At 40.8% G+C, this 26,661-nt stretch overlaps 1 long non-coding RNA gene across 1 annotated transcript; it reads right to left on the bottom strand.

Annotated features, from left to right (window-relative positions):
- Positions 1 to 6,532: 6,532 nt before the first annotated feature.
- On the bottom strand, positions 6,533 to 18,522 carry LOC137471989 (uncharacterized). The gene is made up of 3 exons (XR_010997946.1): positions 18,220 to 18,522; positions 8,802 to 8,911; positions 6,533 to 7,246 (listed from the first exon to the last, which is right to left on the bottom strand). It is a non-coding gene; the product is annotated as an uncharacterized lncRNA (long non-coding RNA).
- Positions 18,523 to 26,661: the final 8,139 nt, after the last annotated feature.

Genomic DNA, 26,661 nt, shown 5'->3' on the forward strand with positions numbered 1-26,661 from the left:
ATGAGGAGCAGCTGAGGGATATGGGGGAGCTCAGCCTGGAGAAAAGAAGGCTCAGGAGGGGAGCTTCTGGCTCTCCACTGGTCCCTGACAGGAGGGTAGAGATCAGCCTTTTCTCCCAGGTAAAAAAATGATAGGACAGGAGGAAATGGCCTCAGGCTGCACGAGAAGAGGTTTAGATTGGATATCAGGAAAAACTTCTTCACAGAAAGGGATTGTCAAGCACTGGAACAAACTGCCCAGGGAAGTGGTAGAGTCACCATCCTTGAAGGGATTTAGAAGACGTGGAGATGTGGCCCTTGGGGACGTGGCTGAGTGGTGGAATGGCAGTGCTGAGTTAACAGTTGGACTCAAAGATCTTAAAGGTCATTTTCAACCTAAATGATTTTTTGATTCTCAGGTTCTATGAAATTAGCAAAGGAAATACCAGGTAGTCATCAGTAAATCATGGAGCAAGTCCTCTCAAGATGACAGGAGATCTGTTAGACTAACAAAAGAAATTTATATCATCCCCTTAAACATACACATGAGGTTTTCAGGAATGTTGAAAATTATGGAGTCTGGAAGTTCTCTTGGCTAACTCGTGTAAAACACCAGCCAGCTACTCCAAACCACAAACAGCTGGAGTTCAGAAGACAATGCAGAAGAAATCAAGCACCAGTTTTCCTTCTCACATCCTTCCCCTCCCAGTGGAACATTCTGCCTGGAAGCATTTTTTTCAGGACTTTTTTTTCAACTTTATTTTGGGACGGGAAATGGAAATTTCCTGATAAATGAAATTTCCAAACGTCTTTTGACCATCTGGAGTGATGGTAGGTTACAGGACAATCTGCAGCTTGAGACTTTCTCATGACTGCTCTGTATTTTACCACTCTGGCACAAACCCACGTTCATGACTTGACACAGACCAGTGGAGCCACAGTGCAGAACAAGCCTGCTTTTCTCCATAATACACCCTCCAGATATATATACCCTACCACCTCAACATTTTGAGTGACAACCTGATACCACCAGAGTCAAACAGAAGTTTTTCCTAGTCAGCTGAATTAAACTGAGATTGATTTCCCAGTTGACAATGGAAAATGCATCAGCATTCTTGACCTTGGCAAGCTGTAGCATTACTATCTTCCACAGAGTAAATCAAGTACCATTTTGAAGCAGACATTTTCACTTCTGAACCTTCCTTCCTGGCATTTGTGAGCAGAGGCTGCAGGGAGTTCTCTAATGCTCTTCCCAAAGTAAGAACAGAAACCTTTGGCCTTAGCATAAGCACAGGATAATGCTCCCATGACTGCCCAAAGTATTTTGCAAATCCCCAGCCACCTGGGCAGAGAAAACACTTCTTTGGGCAGGAATGCATCCCCCCACATGAACAAGCTCTGAAAAGGAGTTGGATATTGAAGTAAACAATAAAAATATGCATCAAAAATTTCTCCAGTTGAAAAGAAGATAACTATAGTGTGTAGCAATGCTTTCCTCCTTCATCCTTTTGGATTTGTCAGGTCGTTGCTTTAGCTCTGTCTAGCACACACAGCAAATCCTTCTTCATTCCCCTGCAGGGCCTCTAAGTCTTGTACAAAGGCACTGTTCCCATAACTTGTGTTCTCTGAAGGCTGGAACTAGAGCCGTGTTCCATCACCACAGCAAGAGCAGAGCTGATCAGTCTGCTGACCAGGTATGTTCCTTCCCCATCTATTCCACAGCCTCATAACTCGTGGTAACTTCTTGTGGTAACTGCAAGCAGAGTCAAGACAGAGCTAAAGGACAGAAAGAATTTATTAGGTTTTGAGTTAAAAGAGTCTTTTAGGCTGAAGATGTTTCACGTCCTCAAGACCATGGCTTGAGCTAAGCTCCCTCTGCTTGTGGCAAGTCTACATCAACATCTTAGGTGGGAGAGTGATTACTCATACTTGTCTAGTGATTCATGTCAACAGTGCTTTGATGAGGTGGTTTGGTCTTTTACAGTAGTTGTTTTAATATGAAAGTTAGATTTCTTTTGTTAGTAAGTTCTAGTGGTTTCTCCCATGTACCCCATTTTGTTCCCCCAATGGTTCATTCCTAAGTTTTTACCACAAAGTTTTCCCACAACTTGTCTGTCCATCCTTATGTCAATCTCCCTGTTCCTCCCATTATCCCCTTATATGTCCTTGTCTGTCCCAGCTGTACTGCCCCCTACCCTTGTCAGTCAGAGTTGCTGCACCCCTTTTGTTCTGGAATGTTCCTTGTCAGTTACCTTTACCTTAAAAGAGAATTGGTTTTTTAAGGCTTCTTCCCTCCCCTGTGTGAACCCCATTGGACACATTCAGTGATGTACTCCTCCCCTGGGATTCCCTTATTGATTAAGAGATGTTTCCAGCCCTTCTACCCTCCCCTCTTTAAAAACACTGTTCAGACCTCAGATCCTGGTCACTTGTCTTTGGCCCCTTCCAGGAATAAACTTTCCTTGGAAACTCAGTCAAGTGATCCTTCACTTTTCCTTTGCCTTGGACTCCTCATGTCGTGCCTCTGCTGTGTCACCCACACTGCAGCAATCACCACCACCCTAGGCGGTCTCGTCAGAGATCAGGGGGTGGCCACTCTTGTGAGTGCCCTCCAGTCACCAGGAGTGTGCTGGCCGGTGAATCTCCGCTCTGTGGCTGCAGCGTGCAACCACACTTTGAAATCCCTCATGCAAAGCACAGAGATGAGACTTGCTAAGGAATGGAACCAGACAGGAATTTCCCTTGTCCCAGAACTGAATTGGGCAGGAAAGCACTATTTCCATGCCCTCTCATACAATTTGCAGGGCAGGCACAAGACCAAGAGCTTCCTTTCAGAGAGACCCACTAATGTCTCACCTAAGCTTGAATTTATTTTCCTATAGTGAATCACATCCCAGCTCTTGCATTCTCCCTGCAGGTGAGGCAGAGGATTGATCCTGAGAGAAGGATTATAGAATGATAGAAAAGTCTGTGTTGGAAGGGACCTCAAAAGTTTTTTTGTTCCAACCCCTCTGCCATGGGCAGGGACACCTTCCACTAGACCAGGTGTCTCAGAGCCCCATCCAACCTGGCCTTGGACACTTCCAGAGAAGGAACATGATTCCAGGTTCTCCAAGTTAGAAGCCCAAAGCTGATTCCTCCAGCACATCTCCTGCTCAAGGTCAGGTCACATGTCTTCACTGCAGACCCTGATTTTCCTTCTTCTGATTTCCTTCACCTTAAACCCTTCTCATATGAGCTTTTCCCCCTATACAGTGGTTCACACAGAATTGTTTTCATTAATAAAAAAGGCCCCTGTGTGAATAATTTCTCTGTTAGATGGAACAGGGTAGGTGTAATAATGACTACAATTGAGTACTATGTGGCTGCAGGGCGAGAAAAATATTAGAGAAATAAATTCTTACTATTTCAAACTTTATTTGGAGTAAGTCTCAGAAAGTGCTTTTAGAAGCAATAATAACAGTTATAATTAATGAATGCACTGCCAAGTATTGACCAAAAGATTCTTACAAGTTCACCTTTCATTTTCTCAGTGCCTGACTACTCAATTTGTTTCCTTATTAAAATCCAAAGGCTTTGTGAAAATGTCTTTGAAAACAATCCTCAGGATACAACAACTCCTTGTAAAAAAAAATATCATCAAGAATCAGCTATTATGCACAATTTTCTGGTCAATACCTATTTTTTAGAAGGCTTGCATGGTATTTTAAAAGTCAGAATAAAAGTACTCTCATATTTGCCTGTCATATAAATTATGTATTTTAAGGCATTTGTATACACAATGGAATGACTCCGGGATCTGCAAAAGATCTGATTTGGGAAACTCTAAATGTAAAATAAGTAAAGTTATTTTGAGAATTAGTAGAATGGGAGTCAATCAAGAGAAGAGGAGGATAACATGACAGCTAATTTTAATTGCAGATTAACAAAGGGCCAAAGCATAAGCCCAAACAACAATGTAATACAGAGGGAAAGAAAAAATAGATGTGTAAACTGGAATTCTCAGGCTAAATTTAAATCGCCATTTTCTGGACATATTTTGTCTTTTGGTGTTTCCATTGATAGCATTTTATGCAAGCAAGCCAGAATATTAAAATCACTGAGATGTCACACAAAAGGATGTTAGGTGGGCCCTTCCCAATCCTTCCACAAATAATTCCAGAAGGGATGTTTACTGTCTTCCATAAGTGCTCCCATGGTATCATATGCTTGGGTGAGCCATGAGTCACAAAGAGTAAAATCTTGAGCTTGAGTTTAACACATTTAAATCACGGTTGCTTGAGCCAAAACCACTTTAAATGAAGGCTGTCATGATCCAGGTGGTAAAGGGAGACAAATACATGCTTTCAGTACAAATAGAGGACAGACAGCTATGAGAATTGGCACATGAGGAATTCTTGCTTCCACACAGAGCAAGGCCAGAGAATAGTTGTAAATTATGAAAACATGGTGATGTATGCAATTAAATATACTAGCAAGGCTGTCTCACCTGCTGATGTGTCAATACACAGAATTATTTGCATTAAGCTTTATCTCTGCAGGTGAGATCTATTCAGCAAAGGAAAATTGCACAAATCTGAGAGTTTCCAGTTCCTTTGTAGCAAAGGACATGCATCATGCAGGTATTTTCAACAGGCAAGTCCTCTGCTATTGCAGTACCTACATTGTCAAGGCCCTTTACTGTAGGTCCCTGACATTTCCAGAGCTTTCATGTGGGCTTGTGCATTTTGCTCTCAGACTGGGTACACAAAAAGCCATTGGCGAAATGGTCTTTTAGCCATTGGTTTGCTAACCATCTCCTGAACCTTTGCAGCTTGTGTTCCATGGCATGAATCCTTAGACCCAGCTGTCCATAACCCAGTTTGCCTGCAATTATGAAACAGATTTCAATCTCCCACCGTTCTTTCCATTTCTATATGCTCTAATGTCATGAGAAGTTACCTCATCATATATTTATATGCCAGATTGTCAAACAATGGCAATTTCCCATTTTTGCCTCTGTGTCAGATATGTTGGATCAAAAGGTTTCCCTTGCTAATGAAGATATAAAAAGAAGGGCTTGGCATGTGGGCTTTGCTCCCATGTGCAGCTGCCAGATGGGCTAGAGCAGAGGATGTGTAAGCATGTGACTGCAGCAAGCAAGGCAAATACACAGCCTCTGTAAAAATAGAAATACTCTCTGCAGGGAGGTATTACCCTTCCTCTACAAATCATAGAGCCAGAGAAAAAATTTAGGTTGAAACAAACCTCTAAGATCATCAAGTCCAACCATTAACCCAGCACTGCCAAGTCCACCACTAAACCATGTCCCTAAAAAAAGCATCTGGGCTTCTGGAAATGGACAAACTGTAGCAGAGGTAAGTTCTGTGATGGCCAGAATGCCAGGAGAATCTGAGTCTATGAAGTGTACAACTTCTAGATCCAAGCTTTTGTTTTACATCGCTGCCACTCTTGTATGAGTTAAGGGGAACTGTGTGTGAGTAACGATGATACAAGTTCTTGGGAAAACACCGGGTTTCTGCAAACCTCTTCCCTACACAGTGGAGCAGACAGCCCAAGTTGACTCTGAGGCTGGATACTGTACAAAAACCCTCCCAAAGTGTGAGTCTCTCCTTTATAAGAGTCACTGCTGCTTGTACACACCCATTCCAAAATACAATGTTCCCAATTCTGGTTTGGCTGCAATATCATCTGAACTAAGGCTTGAGAGGCCTTTAGCCTCATCCTTTCCTCATGATGACCGCTTCATCTTCATCAGGTGTGGGCAGGTGTTCACATTTTAACTCCTGAGGTTGATTTGAAATAGCACTTCCATATCCTAACTGGATTCCCTAAGACTTTAATATCGTTCACCAACTTGCAGGTGAAATGTAGGGCCAGACTTCCTAACTTCCTAACTTTTTAATATGTTCGACCTTCCAAAAGGTACCAAATGAATGTGCTGGCAATTGAAAAGCCAATGGAGACTCAGCTCTGACTTTTTTTACTACTTTATGTGTTTTCTTTGTCCTTTAACACCCAACTACAAAGTGAGTGATGATAGATGATTTTTCAGTTTGAATCATGATCACTGTTAGATGTTAAGGGACAAAGGAAATAAATCATCTGAAAAGACATAAGGAGGTGGTGGTGTTTTCATTATTCAAAGCCCTTTCCAAGTTGTTGGCAAATAAAAGTCTTCTTTGACAATGGTAATTTCATATTCTTTATCTCTCCTTGAGGAGGAAGTGCATTTGATTGCTTTGAATTTTTGTTATCAGCCTGGTGATTTTTCAGGGCAAAAAAGGTCAAAACCTTGCATAGCATTGAAAAGAAAGCTCTGAATAAGAAAGAAACAGTGCAGGTGAAGAGGAGTTTTATACCCTTTGGAATTTCTGTAAGAGGGAAAAAGTCCGTCATTAAACTATTTTTTCCTTGCAAACTCAAGGGAAAAAATCAAACTCACTTCCAGTCAAGCAAGGCTTTGAAGTTTTTGCCCCAGTGTAAACACTAATAAACCATACAGGTCCACATTTCTGCTTGTGACCATCTGCTGGAAAGCTGGAGATGCTGGATGCAGCACAGTTTGGGTAACTTGGGAGTCTTCTCTGGGTCTCTGCTTCCAAACCAGTGAAGCATTGATATTTATGTCTTTTAGCCATTATAAACCATGGCTAGGAACAAGGTTTTGAATGCTGAAAAATGTGCATCTAGAAACTGTTCCATTGATAATCTCTCGATCAACAGTGTTGTCAGAACCGGCTTTGGTTCATTCTCAGTGTCCAGCAAAGGAAAGGATTTCATCTGAGTTTCCTTACAGAGGCTGAAAACAAAAACATTTTGCACTTTAACACAGACTCCATTCATCCTCCTGAAGTACCTTTAGAGCAGAGTTCAGCACAAATTCTCCAGTTCTAGAGCTGTATTATCCAAAGGTCTGGGTGACTCTAAATATTTATACCCTCCACATCCTGAAGACCATTAACCTGCAAAGTCAGTTGTGGTGTTACTGATGAAAATATTCTTTCCTGAGCCATATGCAGTGATCCACATTTACCAGAGCATTAAAATAAGAGTCCTTGCTATGCTCTTTAGTGCAGATGGAGGATTCCTTACACTAAAACTGGTCCCACTGGAGTCCCTGTAGGATTGATATCTGGGAAATGCATCTCCCTGTGACCTGGGTATTCTGAGTAAATGACAGACTGGGTCCTCCAACAAGGCTTGGGAAGGTGAAGATACCTAGAATTTGCAGGGATATTTTTATCTTCTGAGAACTATAGAGCAGCCTGTGGGTTACATTTAAGTTCTAGAATGAACCAAATCCAACATGTAATTACTGTTGCTAATAAATTAGCACATAAATATAAAGACTTACATCAGCATATTTCCAGAAATTGTGGAATCACCTTGCTGCCTTTTTTACTGGCTTTTGCAAATGCTTATTGATAGCTTACCAAAAAAAGCCCTGGTTTTTCGGTCAAAGGTATCACAGAATAAATCCCAAACATGAAAGGGAAATCTGTAGAGACAGTTTTGGTCATTAACTTTTACTGGCAAACTCATTTGATATAATTATCATATGTTGCAGGTAATGGACAGAGTTTACCACTGCAATTTTTTTCACCCATCACCACACATAAATGCTTAAGCTGAAACACAAACCAGGGTCTTACTCTGTGCCACAGTGCTGTCCTGGGCTGGTAGAGAGCAATGTAGGCTGTTGTAGCTACAGAACCACGCTGCTGGTAACTGGCCATGATGGCTTCTGCTGCAAATAACATCAAAGTCTTTCCTACAGATTTTTTAAATGTAGTCAGGGAAGAGAGGTTTCCTTCTGAACTCACACACTGAGGTGGATCATCCAGGTCACTAAATCAGCACAGCTCCTTATTTAAGACTCCAGAGGATCTGGAGTTAGAGGATATTTGTAAGATGCAATTGAACTGTAGCTCTACTGTTTACATTTATTTAGTTGCTGTATTGCCTAAGACACTACTGAAACACGAGAGATTTCTATCATCTCTATGTCATAAGCGTCACAAAGCAACCAATTTAAGCAGTGTTATTGATAGTGAGTACAATGCAATACTCACTTTTTCATCTGTTACAGAACAGGTAGGTTTTGTAATAAGATGTTCCTTTTTTTGTATCTCCTTTTCCTTCCAGCATATTGCATGTGTCTCATCAATGCATCACCTCTCCATCTCATTAACTATCTGTGCTCAGAAGACCTTGTTTTTTCCTTGCCTCTGTTCATTAATTTCCTTCTTCTTCTTTCCCACTGTTTTTCTCTGCCATGTAATTTTTTATGTCTCTAGAGTCATATTTGTAGATGGCTGGGGGTAGAATTTTGTTTGTGGTACAGATGATATAGTACACAAAATCCTATTTTTCTCATTTGAATAGAAGTCTGCAGCAGATCTGGCTTAATTTGTCAGCAGTATTTGTGTAACCATGTTTTAGAGGGGCATAGAAATGATTTGGGACCAACCTGTTTAAAACCCAATTAGAAGGACATAGAGCTAGGTACAGGTTAATGACTAAAGTCAAGGATGAAAAATATACAAGTCTGGGGTGCTTAAGCTGAAACATTAATAAAGGCAGAAAAAAGGGAAGCCTGAGATAGCAGTCAGGTGAGACTGCATTTTTTGAACTTCAACTTTGTAGCTCAATGGCTTCCATATAAATTTTCCAGGGAAGGAAGGTCTTCAAAAAGGCCTTTCCCTTTCTAGATGTTCTAATAGCAAAAAAAGGAAATCAGGTCTGCAGGCAGAGAAAATTGAAAAGAGCTGTTGAACAAAAGAATACTAGGATATCATGTAAGACAAATCAGTGCCTTACCAGAGATATCAAAGGAGCTGTGGCAACTTCTACAAGCCAGAGTTAGAGGTCTCAAAGAGAAAGCAAAATATTATCAGTCCAGTTTTGGAAGGACAGTGGTGTCCATCTCTCTGAAGTAAAAAGCATTACAGTTAAACAAAGAGGGCTAGCAAAAAAAAAAAAAAAAAAAAAAAAAAAAAAAAAAAAGAGCAGAGCAGCTTCTACAGCAGAGCAGCTGTAGAAGAGAAAAAAAATCAGGAATTCACTGCACAGTGACCATTACATCTGAGGACAGCATCACTCGTGGTAGAATGATTTGGGTTTAAGTTTCTTGAGTAGTTTTTTGGAAGGAATAATGCAATTATAAATGGCAATTTGCCATTAGCCACATTAAAACTTTAGTAGATTAATAAGGTCCCAGGTTTGACCATCTGGATAACATTAGTAAGATCATTCAATACAGTTGCTCATTGTACATAACCTTTTTTTTTTTTTAATTTGTGTTTTCTGTGTGGCCAGTCTAAAGGTACCATAGTGGCCTGATCCCAAAAGAAAACCTGCCCTTTCTTTAGCCCTTTTTGATCACCTTTCCCTGAACAATTTCTCTGTCTATTATATCTTTTTTTATGATACAGAATAAAAAAGTAGGATTCAAGGTTGAGGTGCAGACCTGCCTTATATGGAGCAATTAAAATTACCCCAAGAATTCCTATACTTTTATTACTAAATAGTCATTTAGCATGTCCCTGGATATTACTGACCTTCAACAGCAGTTCCATGCAATGTCACAGTGATAGCCAAGCAACAAAAGTCACCCTTATTTTTTTTCTATTATTTTTTTCTCCTTCCCAAAGCATTCTGAGCTGATATTAATCTAGCCAGACAATGAAGTCTCTCCCTGCAGTGTTTCACAGTCATCATTTCTGCAGTTAAGGTGGCACTCATTGATCCCCAGGTGTAAGATATGAAAGCACACAGCAGGCGTGAGCAGCACATGTTTTATACGCTGCTTGCACACACCAGCAGCAAGGGGCAGCTGTGGCACCCCTTGTGACACAGGATTGTCACCTCTGCCACAAGTGACTTCTGTGCTGTGCTACAGCCAGGCCCAGCAAGGAAGGCTGGCATGTGCTGCCTCAATGGGAGCATTCTAAAATAGACAGGCAATGGTGCTGCAGGCACCTGAGACCAGGTGAGGGGACAGGCTGCACTCAGAAGTGATGCTGGTGGATTTCAGTAGCCTTGGAAATTATTTCCTCACAAGTACCATCTCCCACGCTCCTGGCAGGATCATTCCTGCTGTGGAAGTGAAGAAAATGTTCCCATCAAGTCCACCAGAGAGAGACACCAAGGTGTTTCGCCTCTGGGAGGAGCAAGGGCAGAATGATTTACTGTTCTCTGCCTCTCTCTCTCTGCCCAAGGCAGGGCACACAGACATGTCACAAGAGGTGGGAAAGGTTATTTATGTGTTTACCACTTCCCCGGTATCCTAAAAAGTTCCCTCCCCCTGGCAAGTCATCTGTTACTCCTCAGCATCTCCGTTAGAACAGGGTGTGACTCCAAAATTATCACAAGAAATTCTGTGATTCAGTGTCAGGTGCAAAGAAATAGCTGAATTGGAAGGATTTTAGAAAATATAAAACTTGCAGGTTGAATATCCTCAATATCCTGTGGCTGGATTTCCAATCAGTGGGATGTCATGCATGGCTCCTCAGAAGCTTGGGTAGATGAAAGTAAGCTTGTTCTCCTTTAACTCTTCCTCTTTTCAAAAAGCTTCACATTTCTTTGCCTTCTTTTTCTCTCCACACAGAGACTCTTCTTGTGTCTCTTCTCTCTGAGACACAAACAGACTCTTTCCCAGCCTTCCTCCCATTTTTTTCCAAACATTCTTAGTTGTAAGAGCAGAAACTCACAAGTTTAAAATTAGCCTCTACTTAAATAACCACATTCAAAACCTGTCTGAAAGGAAGACATTTAACTGTGGTGGTGGTACATTCAGAGTGTCATAGGACAATTTTGAGCTCCCCTTTTTCTGGTGCTGTTTTTTTTGGTTTTTTTTTAGTTTTGTTTTTATTTTTTTGGGGGGGGGGTTGGGGTTTTGGGGTTTTTTTGGGTTTGGTTTTTTTTGTTTGCTTGTTTGGTTTTTTTTTTGAGCTCAAGTTCAGAGATGACAGCACAGTAGCTCTTTTGAGAAGAAGTGAAATAAGTGGATACTTTTGATAAATAAAACTATTCTTTCCTATGATTAGCCTGTAAGTATAAAGAAAGATAAATATGACTAAACTCTTCCACTGCAAAAAAAATTAAAACAAGCGGAACGGGACAAACTCTGAGCAGAGAATGCATCTGACAGTACTCCTCAGTTTAATGATAACTGAAGAGAAAAATAGAAATAACCTGCAAAGAGGGCTTACAACAGGGTGTGTTTTGTTGGTAGTAGTGATCAATTCCTGTGCCATCCCTGGGTGTCCAAGGCTGGGCTGGATGAGGTTTGGAGCAGCCTGGGATAGTGGAAGGTATCCCTGGCCCTGGTAAGGGGTTGGAATGGGATGGTCTTTAAGGTCTCTTCCAACCCAAAACATTCTGTTGTCTGACCCCAGTTACTAGGGAATGCAATTAACTAAGAAACTGCTACTTATAACCTCACAAAATGAGAAGTACTCACCTCGGAAAACACAGCATTCCAACAGAACATTGTTTCTTTAGAATTATTAAGACAAAAGGTCGCACTGCTGCCCTTGAGTCTCTTGCTATTCAAGCTGTGTTATCTACCCTGGTATTCTTAAAACTCTTGCTATATTTGACATTTATTGTAAAACTCCAGCTACAGGAATGGTGACAGTATGGAAATATCAAACCGCCTCTGTTTTTCATGTGTTTCCCACATGACTGGCAGAAGCTATTTCATAAGAAATAAATATTGTGTATTCATTGGACCCAAAACATTCAGAAGTTTAAAAATCCTTAGGAGACCTTTTCTTCTGTAAAAAAAAAAATCAGAATTTGTGATACTGTTTCATGACTTTGAAACAGTCTCTTTTGTGCTTTTGATTATCAATACTAGGAACAGCTGCAGGGTTTAATGCTCACTCTCAAGATAGGCCAAAATAAACCTTCTGAGAAGAGAAAACAAATTGTTTGACTTGTTCAGCTCAATAAAAACAAAGTCATCAGCTTCACTGTTAATTTCTAGCGAAGACATCCATCTACGAACAATGCAAGAAACAGTCAGGGGACAAAAAAAGAGACATAGATCTTTTCCATCTGGATCCTCAGACACAATCTCAGTTACTGTGCTGGGTTGCTAACATTTACACAATAAATAATAGTTCAAATTTATCCCAGGTGTAATTCAGTGGAGTTAGTACAGGAATGAATTGCTCTGTTCGGATGTGATTACCCACATTTATTATAAACACTTTTGATGATTTGTTATAAATCTGGAGTATTTCTAGCTTCCATGCCAGCAGTACTGGTGATATGCTCCACACAACTGCAGCAGAGGTGGCAGTTTGGCGGACAGAGAAAGAGGTATTTGGGCACAGATGCATTTTACTGCTGTGTGAGACAAGATAAAGGCTGCATTTAGAAAAAGAGGTCATTTTAGAGCAAGGAACTTCATAGATTGAAGTATTTGTATAGCATGCAGTTGTTGGGAGGCCTCCAGAGGTCTCCAGATATGCTAAACTATTCTGGTTTTTTCAGATATATGAGCAAACAGAAGGTCTGGAGTGGAAAAAAGATCTGATGTATGGATGTGCTGTATGCATTCCTCCTCCTCCTCTCCCCCTGCAAAGCTGGAAAACTCTCATACAGCAGTTGCCACCACAAAGCATTCAATCCTGTCACACACTCTCATGCCCTCCACTTAAGGCACTCTGGGAAAGGACCCACTCCATTTCCTAGTGCAGGACAAGGGACCCTTCAGTCTCCATCAGGTGGCTCTATTCCCAGTTTCTTATCTTCACATAAAGAACTCAAAGAGCAAAGAGACTGACAACACAGCCAGGATCAGGTTGAATAAAAGTTTAGAAGAAGCCTAGAAATGTGTAGTGGGGGAAGAGACACCTTCCAGTGAAAAGTGCAGCACCTGGGTTGGTACTGCCAGGAGCTGCCCTGTGTCATCACCACACTGCCCAGGCTGGGACAAGTGTCCTCCCCTGGAATGGAGACACAGCACCTGCCCAGCAAGGGACAGCCAGGGGTGGGGAGCAGAGCCCCCAGGGGCTGTGTGTGACCTCACAGGGCATTTCACCCCAGCAGGTACATCTGGAGCACCCACATCACACCCCAAGTATTACCTCAAGTCTATTACTGAGGTTGATCCATTGAACTAAATGACATTGAGGCTAAATGTACTGTTCAGCAATTATCAGCTAAAGGCATGTCATTATTAGTATATTTCCTTGAACATGATTTGGGTTTAAAGCATATGAATCAACTCATTGCAAAAAACAGTGGCATTACTTTTTCATTCCACCAGTAAAACATGCCATCATATTTAATGGTGACTGGGATGCTCACTCCACTAATCATTTGTTAGGCCTCACAGGGAACATAAAATACAGTGTAAATAGCACTGCAGTGTAACAGCATCATCCTCACCCCTTGGGATCTAACAAAACTGTATTGCAACAATTCCAGTTTAAAACTTGTAGCTCATTTATCCATTTACTAAAGTGCCTTAAAACCAATTTACAGTTAACCACCAGGTGGACCTGAACAAAACACAGACCTAATGTGGCAAGCCAATGTATTGCAGCCATTACATTTTCTTCTTCTTCAACAGTAACATATTGGATTAAATTAAATCCAATGCTAAACCAAACTACTGCAAGTAGAACCTTGCCAGCTTCCTCTTCGCCCCTTTTAGGAAAGCAATTTTGTGAATGGATATGGCAAAATCCAAATTCCTAGAGCCTTGTTTCCTTTGCCTGGTAAGTGATGAGTAACCCTGGAGTACATGTATGCATCACCCTGATGGAGGCTGAGCTCAAACATTTGCTGTGTTCATTTGTAGGTAATGGGTTTCCTCTTGAAGGATGTGAACATGAGGCACAGAGTGAAAACCATTTAATCTTTATAGCAGAAACAAGTGACAACCTGGTTAGAGATCTGGCTTTTCATCTAACCAGTCCTCTAGGAAGACCTACATGTGTTTACATAATTAATTGAAATATACTTTAAAAGAAAATGTTTAAAATCAGGACATGTTTTCCTGGTTATTGATTTTTATGCTTTTTCATCTTGTCTTTTGCAGCAGCCAGTTTTGCTAAAACAACTACCTTGTCTAAAATATCCAAAGTGAAGAAAATTTCCCCTTTTTCAGTTCTTTGTCAGTCAGTGTCTTCCTAAACCAAATGTCAAATTATTTTGTATAGCTGTCTATAGATTTTTTTCACCAGTATGTACCTGCTTTTGCATATTTGTTGTTCTAGTGTGGTAATCTGTATCCTGGGAGTGAAATGCCACCAAGAAATTATAATTGCCATAGAGGGGATAATTATCATATGGCCCAATCCAAACATTTGAAAGCCTCTGCTTAAGTCTGAAGTATCTCTGGATAGAGAGTTCAACAAAAATTTAATTTTGCAGTGCTCCCATACTAGTCTGTTCTCTTAAGTGACAGAGCAAAGGTTTTTAGGCCCAGAGGATGGGGTCAGTCCTTACTCTAGCTATAACTAAGTCCTTCACGTGCATCTACAGATTTTTGGACATTTGCCACCTGAATTTAAGAAAAGAACTGCAGAAGTCACCTTGCCTCAAGCACATGTTTTAGCAGATGTTGCATCAGCAGTTACTGATTCAACAGAAAGTAGGACATTTCAGGATCAAAGCAGATTCAAGAACACCATGAAGACACCAAGACACCTGATGGGAGCATGGTTATCATTCATCCTCCCTCCACTAGAGCAGAGGACAGCAGAGATGTGGCCCTGTGGAGCTAGGAGGTGAGGGAAGGAATGCCTACCATGAAAAGTTACACCACACAGAGAAAAGCCACAACCCATCTTTCTTCTCTTGGCAAGTGGAGACACACCATTAACTACACAAGGACACAAAGAAATAAGAGACTGCAGTGGCCTGAACAGCAAAAATTTGCATCCTAAGTCACCTGCCTAAGACTGGCCATTTTTAGGTTTATGTGTGATAAATAGGCTGAAATCCTTTAGCTTGTGGATAGACTGCCTGCTACCCTATCCCATGAGCAAGGGAGGTGAAATGGAGTGCTCACAATGTCAGGACTAAAAGCCTGTCTCCTTCTGTCATCAATGGGAAGAATGGGGTGGCCCCTTTCACCAGTAATTCAGAGCAGCACACTCCTGAGGGGAGGAGATCCTCACACCTTGAGTATGTTGGAGGAATCTTCTTCTGATTGTGCCTCTTCCTTTTGGCCACATAGTGACCCCAGACTAACAGCAGCCTCAATTTGGCCATATGCTGTCATCACAAAGTAAATATCAGTATTTATTCTAATTTTCCAGGCTCTGAGCTCAGTGGAGGCTCCCTTTGAACTCAATGGATAATGTAACCATCCCGAGTCCTTCTGTTTCACTTTTACTTTAGCAAAGACAGCTAAAATAGATAAAATTGCCCACTGCTTTCCATCTTGCCTAAACAATGTCTAAGATGATTTTTCAGATGCAGACATACACACTGCAGGCATGAAAAACAAGAAGGATGGAATTCCTTATTCACCTTATTCCTGAATAAGGTGAGAGGAATCCCTTCAATATGAGTCTGTGCTCATTCAGTTCAGTATTCTGCTTCTGGCAGTAGTAAATTGCAAAATGCAAAGAAAGACCCAGTTTGGCTGGGCTAAGTGTGATCATTGCTGATTTTAGACACCTTTCCAATTAATGAGCCATTCACAAGAAGCGCTGACTTTTCATCTAACATACTTAGGATTTTACATGTCCACCAAATAAATTCCAGTAAAGATGATGTGACTTGCAAAATGTCCATTTCAATTAACCCCCGTATGCACAGGATCACAGAGTTATCTATATCCCCTCATTCCATGTTTTAAACAGTGGCCTGGTTTAAATCCTAATGAAGATGATGAAGAAAATACACTGACTTTTATAGGTTTTGCCTCTTGACCAAGGAGAATATCATAGTATGGTTATCAGGATAGAAACTCCCTAGTACTGATCATGTGAAAAATGCTATTCCAGTAATCACCACAAATACCTGATTATTTTTTTACAGGATGTCAGGCAACTGTGAAGGACAATAAACTGACAATGGCATTTTTCTTCACGAAAATTTTGTCAACCTCCAAGCACAGTGGCTCTATTGCTAAAAATATGCAATGCCTGCAAGTGTTGAATCAATCAGCAGTGCTACAGACAAAAAGGAGATCTCCTTTAACTCCAGATATTCCTGTGCCTTGCTGGGAAACCTGAAATTTGCTCTCTTATCTTACTGTGCATGCTCATAATTTTAACTCCAAATCTGACATTTTTAACATGGCCTTGGTTTCACAGTTTATTGGGACATGGACTGGTCTCAGGCCATTGGTTGCCAATTCATAAAGGTCATATTTCCTCTTCATGTCTTTCTGTGAAACCTCTTGTCAACACCTTTTCCCAGACTGCCTATGCCCCTTGACACAGCAACACTCTCCATATATGAACCCCAGATGACTGATAAGATGTGATGCTGTCCATGAACTTGCTGGCACTGCACTGCCCCATCATCCAGGTTATTAACAAAGACATTAATCATTTTTTACCCCAGCAATTTATCTTCAGGGTTGCCACTAAAAACAGCTGCCATTTATCCCACTTATCTCTCCAAACACAGTATTCCAGAAAATTTTTCACAATTTCTTCCCTTGTCTTCTCATCACAGATGGCAATCTATTATTAAGCAGTATGTTCAATTTCAAATGTTTTGGTTAGTTGGATTTTTTTTTTTTTTTGTGGAGAGAAAACAATAGGAATAGATGTCATAGACATCTAAGCACCTAAATATTCTCTTGACATCAATCACAAAAAACCATTGAAATGTCAATGAAAGCAAAAGCAGCATTTTCTCCTGTGTGTTGACAACACTAAGTATATTGAATGCATATAACTGTGGTAAGAAGAGAATTTTAGTCTGTGCCTTAGATCTGAAAGGGATACCACAACTAGCATGATTTTCTAGTACTTCAAATTCTGTGATCCCAGCTTGAAATGATGGGCAGGTGACCCCAGAAAAATGAGGAGCCTGGGCTAAAAGGCTTAGCTAGTTCAGTGACCCGTGGAGGGTGTGTGAGGTTTGCATTTTATTTTCTTTTCAGTATTGTTGCTAAATGAAGAGATTTTTATTGGGGTGCTGAGCCCCCAGTATTAAATATTGGCTCTCTCTAACTTGAGAGAAAACAAAGATTTTCTGGCCCTGAACCTCTGCAATGTTCTAAAATTAGATCCTCTGTGAAGCATTAACTTCTTTTTCATTTGCCATTGTTGATACCAGAAAATTAACAACACTGGGGCACAGGTGCAGGAATTCAGCATCCATGATGGTAAAAAGATAAAAAAGCCCCTCTGGTTTTGGCCCAGACCAGCAAGTGGCTTCCCAAATGGTTGGTTCCTCCGCATGGTTTGGGAATCAGTTCAGAGCAGGGACCTTCCCCATGAAGCCTTGGAGGGAAGGGAATGGCGTGGCAGAGCCTGGCTGTGCCAGCTGGTCCCTAAGCTCCACAACAGCTCCCAGCACTGGATGGTCTGCTGGTAGTGGTACAGTGTAAATGTTTTCCCAACCAAATCAGAAGCAAATCCAGCATTTCTCCCATGTTGTAACTCAAATGCCTTCCCTCTTCCCTCTGCAAAGATGTATAGGATTTCTCTACTGTCATTGAGAAGCTGGTATACTTTCCCCAGCATCTGGGCTTCTCGGTACCTGACCTTTAAGTTTCCTCTGTATCAGACAGAGGCTGCTGCTGCCTTTGAAGGGATTCAGAACTAATAGCCCTGTCTGGCAGGGAGTGGCAGGCTCAGAGGATCAAAGACAAGAACATAAATCTAACAACTTCCAGCCCAGGAGCCATCTCCCCTCTTCCTACTGATAAGGATGCAAGATTGAAGAGAGGTGGGAATATTTACTGGGAGCAGAAAAGTGTAGGAGGAATGGAGAGAAATAACCACATATGAAAGCAGGGTATTCCCCTAGATATTAATATGCGCAGATCCCTTTTAAGTCCCTCTGAACCCTCTTAAGGTGATTTGTTTTGCTGTATTTTCTCACCTTGGGGCAGGGAAATCCTGCTGCTGTGACACTTGGCAGGCTAAACATGGTCACATTCTCCCTTTCCCATGGGGACATTCCAGCCAGGTTCTGACAGCTTGCCTGTTCCTGGTTTCTTTTAGGGATAATATCTCCCTTGGGCATGATTAGTGCAATGTCAGAGCACTCTGGATTCCTAAACTAGAGGATTTGCTGAATTTACAGACACCTCCAGGAGCTACAGGGCCGGGGTAGATTTCTTGCTCACTCTCTCTGCTTTATACCCAGACAGACTGCCCTTTTCCCACTGGGAGCTGGACAGCCCTTGTGCAGGGAACCACATGCATCACAAGATCCCCCACACCAAAGCTCCTGTGTTGTTCTTTGTGCCACAGAACCATGGAATTATGTGGGTTGGAAAAGACCTTTAAAATCATCATGCCAACAGTTAAGCCAGCACAGCCAAGTCCACCACTAAACAATGTCCTTCAGAGCCACATCTACACATCTTCTAAACAGTCCCAGGGGTGGTGACCCCACCACTTCCCTGGGCAACCTGCTCCAGTGCTTGACTACTCTTAAAGGAATTGTTCCTGATATCCAATCTAAACTTCCTCCACTGCAACCTGAGGCCATTTCCTCTCTACCTGGAGATGTCCTTCAGTCTTTTCTTCCTGTTTTTAGCTCTCCAGTCATGCTAGGATACACTTTGGAAAGCATTACATCCATATCAGTGTTAATGAATGTTTTGGGGTCTGTTAGATCAGTGTTTCAAGGGCAGGAGAATTTTGAAAAGATACTTGCAGATAGCAAGGGACCTAAAAAGTTTACTGGAGCCCTCCACTGTTTTAATTTCTTCACCCCAGATGGCTCTACTTAAACTAATTTTTTTTAGTTATAATGTTAATTATGTTGGAAATCCTTGTTCAAACAGACAATGATCCCAAATGGACTCTTTACCTGGACTAGTATAAATTAAAGCATGAAAATCTTTTCTACATTCAGAGACTTCTTCATCCCAAAGGAGCTCAGCTATTTCAGCCCACAGAAGATGGTCCCCATTGACAACTATAACACCACTGACACTGACTCTCAAAAACTAGGCCCGTTCCATTCTGTAGGCAGTGGAATTGACTGAAGGACAGTTTTGGGTCATGGAAGGTGATTTTAACCAAAGATAAAGTAAATTTTGATCTCATCTTCCATGTAATCTCTGACTCCCTGTCCTAGGAGAAGGAGGAAGACCAGACTACATATCAATGCTAAGTTCAAGAATCAGCTGAAGAACAGGTTGTGTCAGGAAATGCTTGGCTGGAAAGTTGGCCACAGTGTAGAAGTCTGCATACCACTAAAATGCATACAAGTGAATTTTCTTGGTATTGTGGAAAAAGTGCTGATTTGAAGCCTATAACAGATGAATATAAACAGTAATGACAGTCAGCAGTACCATCTTGCAGACCTACAGGAAGACTGGGCCAGAATGGGAAAAATAGGATTTTTAATCTCACCCTAGAAATGAAATTGACTGACTTCCTTTCTAAGTGAAAAAGCAATTACCACTTTCTCCTTGTCACCAAAGCTGCTCCTGCCTTTCTGCCTCCTATCTCCCATAATTGAAGCAGACACCCATAAATTTTGATATTGACACTGAACTCCTCTGAGGGGAGGGAAATATCTGGGAAAAAGAACAAGTATGAATGGGTGTCCATGAGTTTTACAATACCTTGTGTTGCAGCCTCCTAAAACTGTCATAAAAACATAAATATCTTGTTTTACAGGTAAATGACCACAAGATAAATAGATGATCCTATTTCACTAAAGTCTTTGAACATGAGAGCCGTATTGAAAAAAAATGAGGGTTATTAAATGGAAAGAAGTGAAAATATCAGTAGTGGTTACTGCTGCGAGAGGATCATTTGCTGCACTTTACTTAAGAGGAAGAAAAATTGGGGTTTGTTTGATGGTACACACAAACAACATATACATCAAAGTTTTACCCAACTAAATTATAAACCTTCTTGTTGAAGATGTTCTGTACAGACATAGAAAGTCATTCTTTTCTTTGGCTGATAATCTTGCATCAAGAAGTGCAGCTACTAAAATAAAACCACTCAAAGCCCCCACAAACAGTTGTGTTCATATAAATTGATTTTTAAATGCAATGAATCAGATTGAATGAAGATGAAATCCACATATATGTGCTGAGCCACTCGTTTGTATTTTCTGTTGTCTTTGGTCTAAATTTCAAGTTTTAGCAGAGCTTCCTTTATATTCATAGTTCATCAAAGTCCAGTCACAGTGGGCTTATGTGGGTGTCTTCTGGTCTTCCTCAGTCATGGCTTCCATCATGTGTCTGAATAGTAAATTGAGAATATTTAGGATGCTTGTTTTGTGTATCTGTTTGATTGCACCAGACTGCACAGCCAGTCACTTTGCAAAAAGACCAAAACTAATACATTTTATTTTATTTTTCTTTGGGCCAATACCAAGTGTTTGAAGTTTATGTAATTTTTATTTTCATTTTAATTAAGGGGGAGGGAGAATCAAATTTCTGTGTTTGGCATTGAAAGACTTGAGGTTATTTTTATGGTTAATGTGATTTTCTTTCAAGAATTTTGTCTATTAAAAAATAGATTTTAGAATTCTAGTGAAAAGCAACCAATTGTAGGGTCTCTATGGCCTCTCAGAAACAACAGTCTGAGTACCAGAATGCCATGTTCCCTCTTGCTGTCCAGCCAAAATGGAAATCTCACTGCAGCTATCATTTTCAGGCTCAATCTGTAATCATTATACAACAGTAGTAACAGAAAAGGCCTTTAACTATAAAATCTTGCACACAGGACTAATAATAGAAACTTCCTTGTTATAGTTTTTTGTGTATTACATGAGTTAGGAAATTTATTTTTTCCTGGTAAAAAAGCTAACCAAACAGACAAACAAACAGAAAAATTGAAGAATAAGCAGATCATGTGTTAGAATAAGAAGGAAACAACATTCAGATATGGGATGATTTAGCTGAGTATGGAAAAGGGGAAGAACTGGCTCCAAAGAGGTTGGAGTTTAAAGGAGAATGGGGATATGAACAGCATAATGTAGTCCATGGTGGGGAGGTTGGAATTAGATGAGACTTGAGGTCCCTTCCAACCCAAACCACTCTGTGATTCCTTGATTCTGTATCCCTTATAGTTCCAGACAGAGCCCTTCTGAAATGAGGGATATTCCCCAAAGATCTGAAGTTACTACAGGTGATGTCCTAGTCAGCCAGGATGGCTGAAGGGAGTCAATAGGTTGTATCTTACTCCTCTGAAGAAACACTCTGACACATCCCTTGTGTATTAAGCTTTCAGTTTAAGATCTGCCTGTGTTCTCCCTTTTCCCAGCACAACAGTTGCAAGAATTCAGCAGCATTCTGTGCATCTTGAAACATTTTTTAGATGTTTCTTTCAATTTTTACAATAACTTGCCTACAGTTGACTGGCTGGGTCACCCTCCATCCAAAATGTCATTTGTCCTAGGTCCTTCTGTTTCCACACCTGCACAATTCAGTGACATTTTGTTCCATCTGTCCATCTGGTTAACACACCTGCCTTCCCTTCTTCCAGCTACAGAAGCTGATGACTATGACAAATAAAAGTTTAGACTGAAAAGCAATGCAGTCTTGTTCCTTCATCACACAAGCTATTTTTAAAGGTAAACGTCAATGAAGTTCCAACTCAGTTTTTATTTCAGCAGTAACAGTCCCCTGAAGATTTGCAGGGAGTGAAAGTCAAAAGCAAGATATAGGGAAGCAAATCTATTGTTTGACCAATGTGAAGCATCACAGCCTGCAAAAGAATTGGATCAGTTCTTTCATTTTTAGATCACATTGCCCACTTTATTACAGGCTGTTCCAAAATATCTTTGTGCAGTAAAAATTTTACTGATACTTAAGGAGCTCCAAGATTTTTTCAGCATAAAGCAAGCATTCCGTTTGGACTGGAAAAGAAGACAAAAAGTGTAACTAAACTATGTCATAAGTTATTATCATTTAATATAAAGAGGAAAGGCATAGCCCCCAGACTACACTGCAAGAGGATCCACAATATGTATTCCTTATAGGCAATATGCAAATAAATTTTTGCATGTCTGACAGAAAGAGAACAGAGGGAGAAAAATTTATTTAATTTGTGGTTTTCCTTAGCAGCATTTCACAGTAAATTATTTTATTTGTCCATGGCCTCATGACTGATAGTGCTTTACTTTCCCAAACTGTACTGAGTAGAGGTGACAGATGTGATTCTCCCGGTGTCATTACTCTGCCTGAGCAAGCCTGAAGTAAGGGAAAACATCAACATGCACAGAGGAAATGGTAATAGGCGTCTCACACTCGAAGGGATCTATGACATGTGGCCATCCCCTCGTCATTCAGCTTTTTACTTACTGACAGTTATTTTTCATATGAGTTGAAACAGTTCAGGAAAGAAAAATGCCTGCAGGAGACTTCTGCAATTCTAGTGGAGTTCAGCAAACTGAATGCCTGACCACTCTCTCTGCAGTGAATCAGTGATCTGATTCAGAATCTCAGACCAGAAAGGAGCAACATGAAGTAATTCAGGTAGTTCTCACTTGCACAGGAACAGTTGGGATGGCTGCAGAGATGTTTTATCATTTTAGATAAACCTTACAAAACCTGGATAGAAAAAATAGGAAAGTATTAAACCTGATCTTACTACAGAATGGTTTTGGACTTGCCTATCAGTAAAAGTTTGTTTCAAGTTTCCCTTAGTAAATGAGCCTGAAATTCAGGAGTTGTAGTTTCCTCTGACCGTGTTTGGGTATCAAAGGTCTGTCTGTCTAGATGGAGAATTTAGATCCTGCTGCTCCTGATGAAAATAAAGGAGCAGAGGGTAATTTCTCTAACCCTGAAATACATGTTTACAAGATTCATTGCTCTCTCATGCTCAGCAAGCCAATCTTTCTCAGGATCTCCAGTGAGATGTGGCTCCTGCCTAAGTAGCTGGTGCCAAGGGATGTCAGACAGGATTTCTCTCTAGAAGCCTTCAAAGGCAGCTCATGCACAACACTGGTGACTCAATAAAAGGGGATATTTATTTTCAGCAGAAGTGTTTCACTCTTACCCTAAAATTTAGGTTCAGGCTGACAGCCTCAGTTCCCTGGACAATTTCTGGCCAATTTTCAGTCCTGCTTTTCAGGAATCTAGCAAGCAACCCAATGCAAGACAATTAACAAGACCTACGTTCCTTTTGTAGTTGGAAGAAAAGGACTCTTTCATAGCAACACACACGAGAGAATGACAAACAGGTGGAAAAATCCACAAATTGTCTAAGACAAAGTTGTGTTGAAATGAAATCAATCTTTGAAAACTTATACACAAGTCAGTATCTCCCAGTTATTTACTCTAGGACAGGGTATATCACAGGAATGTTTCTGAAAATGTCTCACATCTAGAGAGTGAACACAGAAAAATCTAAACCTGATTGCACCAGATATGGGGCTGATAAACTAAAGGAACCACCTTGGCACTTTCTGCAGTTGGTTTACAGGGAGGGCTGGAGCCCTGATTCCACAGTGAGAGGCTGCAGCTCACAGAACTGCCTGGAACTGGTGAGATGGCTGAGGGAGAAAGAAAGAAATGGACAGGCAAGAAAAACACATTGCCATATTACCAAGTCAACTCTGGTGCTTTGGGGGTCCTTCTGCTCAGCACCCTGGGACCCACACCCACATGTGCCCTGTGTGCAGCCTCTGCAAGTCTGAGCAGTGACAAAAGGCTTTGTTGCTCTCTGCAAGAGGCAGCTTGTCCCTGGAGCCAAATTCTGCTCACTCATAAATCAACCTTAAAATTTACCCACACCACCCTGGGAACACAATCGGGCTTTTTCTGTTATGTACTTAATGCTCCCCCAATTGGCGCTCATGAAAGACGATAGTATGCTTCACCAAGAGAGCACTTCATCAAGAGTGAAAAACAGCACCAAGGGAAAGAAAAAAGTTGTTGAATTGAGTAGCCCATTGTCCCCAAACTGTAAAATTAGTCTATAAGGTCATATTTGACAATTGTTTTGCAATTACTGCAAGCTCTTAGGAGACAAATCTTTGTCCTTAGCTTTTGTCATCACTAAAGAGTCACAGGAGCTTAGAAATATAAGCTGGAAAAGACCTCAATAGGTGATCTAATACATCACCCAGAGTCTTTGTTATTCAAACAAATAAAGAGTAATTTCTCTACAGTAACTCTACCACAATTACAGTCGGGGAAAAAAAAAAACCAAACCAGCCCTTTACCAGCATGGCAGTAACTAAAAAATCAAAGGCTGTAGTATTCTCTTGCTCCTCTATGATTTACAGCAAAATACACCACCATCTTCATTTTGCACTGTGAAGTACAGAGAGATTGTTATAATGCATTGCACTAAATCTGAGAGAGCCTTTCCATAAATCAGGAGAGAATTTCCCTGCTCCTGCTCTACCAGGGCTGTTAGGTGTCGAGCTGGTGAGGGTCCAGTGCATGAATATCAAAGAGTGTTACTCCAGTACTCCTCACACTCAGAAAAAGTCAGAATAATAGATTGAAGTCACAGAACAATAGAATGAAGTCACAGAGTCATAGAATCATAAAGATTGGAAAGGGTCTCCAAGATCACCAAGTCCAACTTTTGACCGAATAACACCACAGCATGCCATGTCCACTCGTTTTTTCAATATTTCCAGGGATGGTGACTCCAGCACTCCCCTGGAAATGTTGCTCCAAAGCTTAACCAGTCTTTCCGTGAAGAAACATTTCCTAATATCCAACCTAGACCTCCCCTGGCACAACTTGAGGCCATAACCATCATAACCCAGACTCGCAGTCTGGGCAGGAGGTGGTACAGCACGTTTCTAACAGCAGCCAAGGTGTGTATCACATTTGCTCTCATGTGAAAGTCAAAACAGGTCAGAAATACTCTTTTTCATGCTGGATCCTTCATCATGCTGCCAGATTTGACTTGTAGTGGCGCAGAGAGCAGCCGCTGAGATTGGCTCAGCTGGTCCAAGCATGCTACTGACAACAGCAAGGTCATGGGGTTCATCCTTGCATGGGATAAACTTAAGAGTTGGACATGATAGTCCTTGTGAGTCCCTTTCAACTCAGAATATTCTACATGAGAATGAGAATGAAAAGTTTTGTCTGTGACACAGTCTATACATCACTCCACATCTAGACAGGCAGTGAAGAGCACACAATTTCTACAGCAAGTACCCCAGAGCAACACAAAAGCTGCAGCAAAGCCCACTGGGTGGGTTTTTAGTTATGGGGTGGGGTTTTTTTGGTGCTTTGGGTTTTTTTTAACAACTTAAGCCAAATCATCACTTTTACAGCTGAATGATGCCTTGCTTCTTTCTGGAGATGACCTCTGAGGGAGACTTTGCAGTCAGGTTTTGTCTGATACCATCAGAGCAGATGAGCCAGCTCGTTGCACATACAGTAAGGGAAAACTGCTAATGAAGATGTCTGACCTTGGGACAAAGTGGCTGAGATCCACACTGGAGGGTGAGAGAGCACTGACAGTGAAGGTCCATTGCATGATAAGCTAAATGTGACAGCAGACTAACAGAAAAATTAATTAGCAGCAGCTGAACTCTTATACGTGACCCAGTTTTGGAAAAAGAGTGTTTTCTTTAAGCAGCTTTCATCATCATCAGCTTCCTCAACACTTTGGGATCTTTTGTGGAAAATGAGACACCATATGCAGGGGATGGTAATGTGCCCCCAGTTCTCTGTCAGTTTTGATTCAAACCAATGCAGGATACACTCCAAAGCCCCATGTTTTATAAGCACTAGAAAATATGCATTTGCTGGTGGAAAGGTCATTTTTAATAGCAACGTGATAAATATGAACAGGACCTGCGCTGGAAAATTATCCACAGAGGGCTTCCATAGTCCAGGGCTTCATTTATCAGAGGTTTCCTGCTTCACTGTACAGCCCAGCCCACCAAAGTGCACCTCCAGATCATCAAATCAAGACGAGAAATATCAGCCATGGTTCACCTCAGAATTTTTAAAACTCATAAATTTTTTTGCACTAAAATGGAAAACAGATTTCAGAAGTGCAAGACCTATAAATGAAACACAGTTCTTTACATGGTTCACACTTAATTTTGGCCCAAGATCAAATCCTACATTTTTTTTTCAGAGAAATCAGAAAAACCCAAGGAGCCATAGGAGTTATCAAGAAACATAAGTCCAGTATAGCCCAGTATAACTGAGTGCTTCATTTCATTCTTGGAACTCTAAATTTGTTCAGTGCTGCAACTCGACCTAAAATACAGCAGTATGTCTTGCCTGTTTGCTATTCCTTTGCATAAACAAGTGAATTTTCGTGATAAGGAAAGATTACAGAATTTTAGCTCTAGAAGCTGAAATATTCTACAGATCTAGAAGTGAAATAAACCTCAGGAAAAAAATATGACTGCAAAACTTGCATTCATGGCTGATAAAGCCTTTATTTGCTGCAGTTTCCATAAGAAAGAATAGTTTTCTAAGCTCTTATTTATTTGCTAAAAGGCCTGTAGCAGTTCTATCATTCCTATATGAACAGCTTTACCCAATTTTAAGGCAATAAAACACTTATTTAAAAAAATGCTTTGTAAAATAAAGGTATAAAACCACTGAAATAAAATGTTA

Source organism: Anomalospiza imberbis, chromosome 3 (assembly GCF_031753505.1).
Source record: "Anomalospiza imberbis isolate Cuckoo-Finch-1a 21T00152 chromosome 3, ASM3175350v1, whole genome shotgun sequence".
Taxonomy (NCBI): Eukaryota; Metazoa; Chordata; class Aves; order Passeriformes; family Viduidae; genus Anomalospiza; species Anomalospiza imberbis.